Source organism: Limulus polyphemus, unplaced genomic scaffold (assembly GCF_000517525.1).
Source record: "Limulus polyphemus unplaced genomic scaffold, Limulus_polyphemus-2.1.2 Scaffold326, whole genome shotgun sequence".
Lineage (NCBI taxonomy): Eukaryota > Metazoa > Arthropoda > Merostomata > Xiphosura > Limulidae > Limulus > Limulus polyphemus.
Genome location: NW_013665936.1, coordinates 400,802 through 408,918, shown reverse-complemented (window position 1 = coordinate 408,918; position 8,117 = coordinate 400,802).

The following is an 8,117-nucleotide window of genomic DNA, read 5'->3' as shown; positions in this document are numbered from 1 at the left end:
ATGAATCTATTTTTACTGATGTAAGTAACCACTGGTCATTAAAAACATTAACATCAACTGATGAATCTATTTTTACTAATGTAAGTAACCACTGGTCACGAAAAACAATAACGTTAACTGATGAATCTATTTTTACTGATGTAAGTAACCACTGGTCATTAAAAACATTAACATCAACTGATGAATCTATTTTTACTAATGTAAGTAACCACTGGTCACGAAAAACAATAACGTTAACTGATGAATCTATTTTTACTGATGTAAGTAACCACTGGTCATGAAAAACATTAACATCAACTGATGAATCTATTTTTACTAATGTAAGTAACCACTGGTCACGAAAAACAATAACGTTAACTGATGAATCTATTTTTACTGATGTAAGTAACCACTGGTCATGAAAAACATTTACCGTCAACTGATGAATCAGTTTTGATAGATTCGAGAACTTGCTTTTAACAAACTTGAAACGTCTGCTCATGTCAAAGTGCACTTGTTAAAAACATCACGTTCTAGTGTTAAATGTTAGAAGGTACTGTGAACCGAAAGAATGCCGTTATCTGTCTTAACTATAGCATTTCAATTATCAAGTCTCTGCATTTGCAGAAATAATTGCAGTATGAAGGTTTTAAAAGCTTTTCTTACACGGTGAGAGAAATATCTATAGAATTCAGAAATTTTCAATATGACGCCAGTAATAAATAAATATGATCACAGGGTCATAAAATCTGTGTGTGAAAAGAAGCTAAAACCTGTTTTTTAATTGGTTTCGGATAATTTCCCCGAGTTAAGTATTTTCGTGTAGTATCGCCGTTTGTAATTAATTAAGTAAAGATGAAAGTGTAACAATGGCAAGAAGATGCAATTTTAGGACTAACATTTTGTGTTAAAATGGAATTCATGTAAACTTTGGAAAAACTTCAGAATTAATATTGCAACTGTTGAGAAGGAAGTGCAGAAGACATTCAAACGAATAAAACATATATCACCACTAGAAACCAGAAAAGAGGAACGATAAATAAAAGGGGAGTAAGTTATTTATATTGTTTTAAATCGTTAAAATGGAACATTTTTATGATAATGATTAACTGACATCAGACCTTTTGTAAAAAAAGAAAAATGTTTGAAATGGGGTTTTTGTCTATCGAAACTGATTCGTTTTCAAACAAATGCCAATTTCCATATCTTTATGAAAATCACTAATTTAATTAAGGTAGAATTGTTAAACCTAAAATTAGCTAATGCTCAACATAAATTTCCTGCTTTTGTAATTTATCATTTTATTATTTTTCTCAAAATATATATTTGTTCGTTTGTAATTAAGCACAAAGCTACACAATAGGCTATCTGTGCTCTGCCTACCACAGGTATCAAAACCCGGATTCTAGCGTTGTAAGTTTGTAGACATACCGCTGTGCCACTGAAGGGGGGGGGCTCAGAATATATATAACAGAAGGTTTGTTTGAATTATATATTGCCTGAACTGTATGTTTACATCTATCACATTTTTGATTTGACATACAAAGATTAAGAAAAATCACAAGACATTTAATTTAGCAAACTAAGTGGCTAAGGAAATTTTTAACTTAAATAGATCTTAACGATTCTCTTATGTTATTCAAACTTATAATTCTACACTTGCAAAAGTGTTCGACTATTTGCAGCTTTGTAATACATCTCGAACTATATTATTCCATTCAACCATATGAATTCAAATTATTGGAGTACAAAATATACGTATATACACTGAAGTGTAATATCGGCAATAATATGCCCCTGGTAATTAACATTTTTACGTAATCGATGGAACAAAATTTGTTTCAATTTTTTTATATCAATAAATCCCTTATATGAGATGAAAATGATAAATACTTTACACAACAAGAGGTCATTTGCCCGTCCAATAAAAACGACACATTTTTATGCTTGCAATAGCATTCCGTCGTCCTCTCAATGAATAATATATATTTTCTAAATTAACTGTGAAAATAGATTGAAAAATAAAGACTATGTACTATAGAACAAAAAGCAGATATCGTGCATACATAATGGTTTGAGACCAAACCTTGATTAAAATGTATCCTAACAGCTAGCAAGGCATGGCTTTGATATTTTGTTGTAAACCAACCGTAATATGCCAGCTTTTGTTCAACTTATCATCATTCTCAATCTTCTATACGTGATATTAATAAATTGACAGTTGTATTCTACATAAAAAAGAATCTGTGCTTCATATTTCGTGGGTGTATGTACAGGTGTAAATAGTTATTGATCATGAAAAACAGTAACAATGAAAGATACAGCCACGTAGTAAATAATATAACATAATTCCCTTTTGCCAAAAAGTAACAATTTACGGAAGTGATGCCAAGTGTGAAAATATTTTTGAAAGAGATGAGAAATAGGCTTGTCGCGAATAATCTTGGTATTTCCTTTTGGTAATAGAAAAGTCTTACTTAAAACTAATCTTTATAATACTTTTTCAGGATATTTATGGACAATAATGAAAACAGTCATAACTGAATGTTCATTAACGTTCTATAGTATATAGTTCAAGACATACAGTTTAAACCTGAATTTATTTTATATATTTCATTTTAAACATTACCTTAACTTCCAATACAACGTCGCACGTTTTATGCATCACAGGCCCTTAACAACAACAAAAAATACGTTATCCTAAAATTATCGATGGAGTTTGTTTGTTGTTAAACACAGACGTATACAATGTTCTGTCTGAGCTGCGTCCACCGCGGCTTTCAGGCTTAATTATCGATGGAGTTTGTTTGTTGTTAAACACAGACGTAAACAATGTTCTATCTGAGCTGCGTCCACCGCGGCTTTCAGGCTTAATTATCGATGGAGTTTGTTTGTTGTTAAACACAGACGTATACAATGTTCTATCTGAGCTGCGTCCACCGCGGCTTTCAGGCTTAATTATCGATGGAGTTTGTTTGTTGTTAAACACAGACGTATACAATGTTCTATCTGAGCTGCGTCCACAGCGGCTTTCAGGCTTACCGCAGATCCTATAGGAGGGGGGGGGGGAGTTCCTTGAACCCATTGTTTTTTTTAATCAGACTTATCTAAACTATTTTTGCATTACTGCTTCTGGAGCCTTGACTTTGTTGATAAAGAGTTTTATAATAACATATGAGTCACACAAAGTAGATGAAAAAGAATACCAACAATATTCCAGTTAATATTCACTGCATAAAAATGCGTGATTTCGCCATTTTTTATACAATTGTTTGAATTCGGTGTTGTAACAAGAAAAAAAAAACTTAAATTGCTCATTATGATGCAATATGTGGACTCGATCGGATGTGAACAACATAAAAACAAGTCAATAATTTAAAGGTTAACGATATTAGTCCGTTAAATAACTAAGAGCACTGAAATATTTTATTGTCCTCTACTTAAATTTTTACGAGTCAGCAACTGAACCATTTCTTTGCATTTTAATAGTCTAACATTTAATAGTCTAACATTTCAGAAAACAGGGGATTGATAGCAACTTTCAGCATGAAAAACGGTAATGATTACAGAAAACAGGGAATTGATAGCAACTTTCAACATGAGGCACTGATTGTACTTCTTGTATTATGCCTCCTGTCACACTATATTATGTAATAAAACACCAAACATCAAATTAATTATTCTCTAAGCGTCAGTTATTTTATTTTATTGTAGCGAACACACTGAGTGGATTCGCGGTTTGGACTCGTACTCGGATGGTTGCTGGTCCGCGTCATGATGTTGTGTCCTTGAGCAAAACCCTTACTCCACTTATTTCAGTTTACCCAGCTGTATGATGGGTAAACTTTTAGCTGGGGTTAATCTGCGGTGGACTGGCATATCGTTCAGGGGAATCTGTCACCATTCTCATCCACTTGTGCCACTTGAAGCAAGAGATCGAAAGCACCGGCCCTATGTGGCTTGCAAAGCCACGGCAAGAATTTAACTTTTTAACATATCCTAGTATATTTAATTAGAAGTTAACTTTTGTACAACTGTTAAGAAATAGACTTAATCTGACAGATTTGTACGCAAGATACTCAGATGGGAGAATCCCACTCATAACAAAGCACACTATAGCTAAATAACAGAACTTCCATATTTGGAGAAAATTAGGATCCAGTACTATTTTCAGAAAAGTAATTCGTCCTCCAGTGATGGAAGCATTGTATGGGAGAGAATAAGCATTCCTGTATGTACCAACCTCTACATCCTGTGAAATACTACCATTAGTACCACATATTATAGGGATCACATAATACGAACTTGTACCCTTGCTGACTCAGTGGTAAGCTTGAAGACTTGTATGCTAGAATTCGGGTTTTATTCGAAACATAGACACAGTGCCGATATGCTATTGTACAGCTTTACAATAAAACGAAAAATACAGTTACATAAACCTCCAATCCTTTGTGTTGCGATATGCCTATGCACTTAATTCTGACTTCAGCCTATTGGATGATAGAGTCCAATAACAGCTTGCTAAACTGATTGACACATTCCTTAAACAAAAAGAGTTGACCGGAACTCACTGAACATCATCTTATCGAACTTCTATGCTCTTACGACACTGTTACATCCCGTCAAGTGATTCCACACACTAAAGATAATATACATAATTATTTCAGAGGAGTAGTCAATGATACCTTCAATAATTATCAACACTGATTTTAAGCAAGGAATGTTCGATATCAGGCTTCGCTTGGCGATCTGGAAGACTGTATTCATAGTGAAGTGAAATTTCGTGAGTTGTAAATATGTAAAATAATCTCTACAAAATGTTCAACTCAGGCAAAATTACCAAATACTTACATTACACGTGTGTTTTGCTGCGTTTATTTAATAGAAACTGAATTTTGACATTATGTTTATTAGACGGGAAACCCTCCGTTTCGTTTAACATTTCACTATTCTCTACAACAATGTAGTTGCTTACACAACTAGCAAACGTCACCGAGTGACTTTACTAAATATATGTGTCAGAAAGCTGGCATAAATCCTATAGTTTATCACATAAATGTGCTTCAAAAAAGTTTCGTCCTCTTGCTGATCTTATGAAGCGTTATTTTATTTAGATATGAAAAAGAAAAGACAGACTGCAAACACTATCTGAGAATTTCAAAAAACATATTTTCTGATAGACTGAGTAAGCCTCTTTGAGAAGCATTAAGTTACAGAGAACTTATCAAATAAATTTGTATGTTATGTAATAAACACTTAAAACACGGAACAAATTGGTAAAATCGAGTGTTCGTCAATATCTAGATTGCTAAGTGAAAATAGGTAATTAGTGAGATTAAGCATATGCAGGAAAAAGGTTGAGAAATAACGATATAATTTCAAAAGTTGTTTTTTAACTCAAGTATTGTTCAAATAAGTTTCCATTTAAAATAAAATATATCTCGTAAGGAAACTAAAACTTGAACAAAATTTCAATGTTTTGAATAGATGTGAAACATAGTTTTCAACTGCAAGAAACTTAACAAAAACTGTTGAAATATTCTACAAATATTGCTTATTTCTATGTAGATGATCTATAAACACTCACATAAATTTACAATAAGAAAAGTATAGTACCAATAATTTTGTATTCAATATGTTATTTATTTTAAAACAAAGTACCAAAAAATAATAATATGTGGTATTGGAGTACAGAAGAATCAGATGTATGACAAGTAAATACAAAATTGAATTAATATACATAAAAACAGTAGGTGGAAACAATGTGTCTTAGATTTTTACATGACCCTCAAGCTCCGAAGCTATTATTTCTAATCTGAGGTCAAACAAAATATGATCAAATGATTCATGTTATATGATAATATAAAAGTTACAGTTACAAATTGGAGTGCATTCTATTGAAACGATTTCGTATATGAATATCAGCAAGTCGTGAAAACCACAGCCGATATAAAGTTGCAATGTAACGGCATGTATCATAACTACATTTTGACATTGTTTGGTATTTTTATGGAATGTAATGCCACAGAAATTTGATCTCTTTTGGGAAGGTTATGTAAAAGCCTTTTCCGCTGCAAACTGTTCAAATGCTCACGTCATAAGAACATATTCAGATCGAAGATTTGCTATTTCTAAGACGGTGATATCCTTTGTATCTAATGTATTTGGAAAACAAAGGAATACGGATTAACTTGGAACTCTCTGACCATCCAGAAAGAGACCTGCAACAAGTCGAACCTCAGCTGTGCTAAGCAAAACGCGGTGTCTTATGACAATTGAGAATCCACAAAGGTTAGCATCAAAAACCTTCCCCCCATGCAACAATTTGCAACATAATCAAGAGTAAGCGTATGTGTGTATATGTGATGTGTAAGTGACGTGAAACAAAGAGAAAAAATAGTTTAAAAATAAAAACGTCCTAGAATAAAAATTTGGAATATTCATCAAGAAAAACACTTGATTTTATAAGAACTGGAAAAATGAAGTATCAATGAGAAATTTAAGAAATAATATCCAATAATAATGCATATGTCATGCATAAATGATAACATATAAACAACAGATTTTAAATAAAAAATTATAATACAGAGAAAGAAAGAAAGAATGTTAATTGAATGATGACAATTAAAACCTTATTTATGAAATAATAAATATAATCGTTTCAAAACATAATTTTTCTAAGATTTTTTTCGGAACCACTTTGAGCTAGAAGAAGAAAACCACTAGTACCGGGGTCAAGGTTCATACAAATAGCAGAGGAGGTGTTTAAAATATTAATCCAGCAGGTCTGTTTTATTTCCTTGTCTATTATTGACGGAGTGGTTAAGACTGGTTAAAATGTGGACAAGAGGAAGGTGTTTCTGTCTTGACAGACGATTCATGGTGATTAACCGTTCTGTAAGACCAGTCTGAGTTTGTTTAACATGCTGATGGTTCCTTTTTCTTGCACTTTATAAGATATATTGCATTTTCAGTTTGACAAGAGGTTGGTTTTGTTTTACTACAGTGGGGTTTTTTAAGTTGTTCAGAAAAAGCACTAGTGTTTTTTGTTTCGTTTTTTTAAACTATAGGTCTGGAAGCGAGTTTTATTACTGGAGGAGCAATCATTTTGTGGAGCGGTATAATTAACTTTTGCGTTAAAATGGCTATATTTGTTTCAGAAGGAAGAAAAAAGTTTCAGAGAAAATTTACTTTAGACGTTCACTAAACTGTAGAAGATGTAAATGTTTGTTAATGATGATTTGTGAAGAGTTTTAATGTTTTGAATAATGTGTTACAACCACAGGAACTCTGTTATATTGTTTGCGATCACATTGGTTGAAAGCAACAACACGGGAAATTTTGTCAGTTATTTCAATTTATTTTCGTATTTCATAAACTATGTAGCATTGCCTTCAATTGATATTTTTATTGTTTCGGTGTGTGTTTTGTAAACGTTACTGGTAGTGTAAAGATTTTTCACGCAAAGTAACGTTTCGTTTGAAGTGGTCCCGATGACAACTTTAGTGGTGAGGATATTATAACCTGTTTCTGAGTTTTTTTGTGCCAGTTGGTATGTAGAAACCGTCTTTTAAGGATAGAGTAACATCACGAAAATGTACACAGCGTGGTCACAAGTAAATAGACACCACCTTTTCAGAAAAAATGAAAATGTTTCATTCATATTCACATGAATTGATATATTTATAATTCAATTAATATCTAGTAGATCTTCCTTTCGCTTCGTGGAGTTCGTTGATCCTTTGGGGCATCGTGAGAATCATCTCGTCAATTTTAGACTGTGGGATTTTCGCCCACTCTTGCTTCAAAACTTGGAGTAGATCGCTCTTCGACGTTGGTTTTGTTTGTTGTTGTTTTTTGACTTGCCGGTCGAGTATGGCCCAGGGGTTTTCGATGGGGTTCATGTCAGGAGATTGGCTCGGCCAGGGCAACTTCTGGATACCATTTTCTTCCTGCCAATTTGGGAGTTTCTAGCAGTCTGACTCAGTGCTCCATCTTCCCGGAACAACGTTGTGTTCTTGTCCACGAAACTCGAGGAATAAACTGGCAAGAGTCCTTCCTCCAATATTTCGACGTATTTCGCAAAATTTATGTTGCCAACGCACTCCACTAAGCTTGATCTCCAACCAACCAAAACA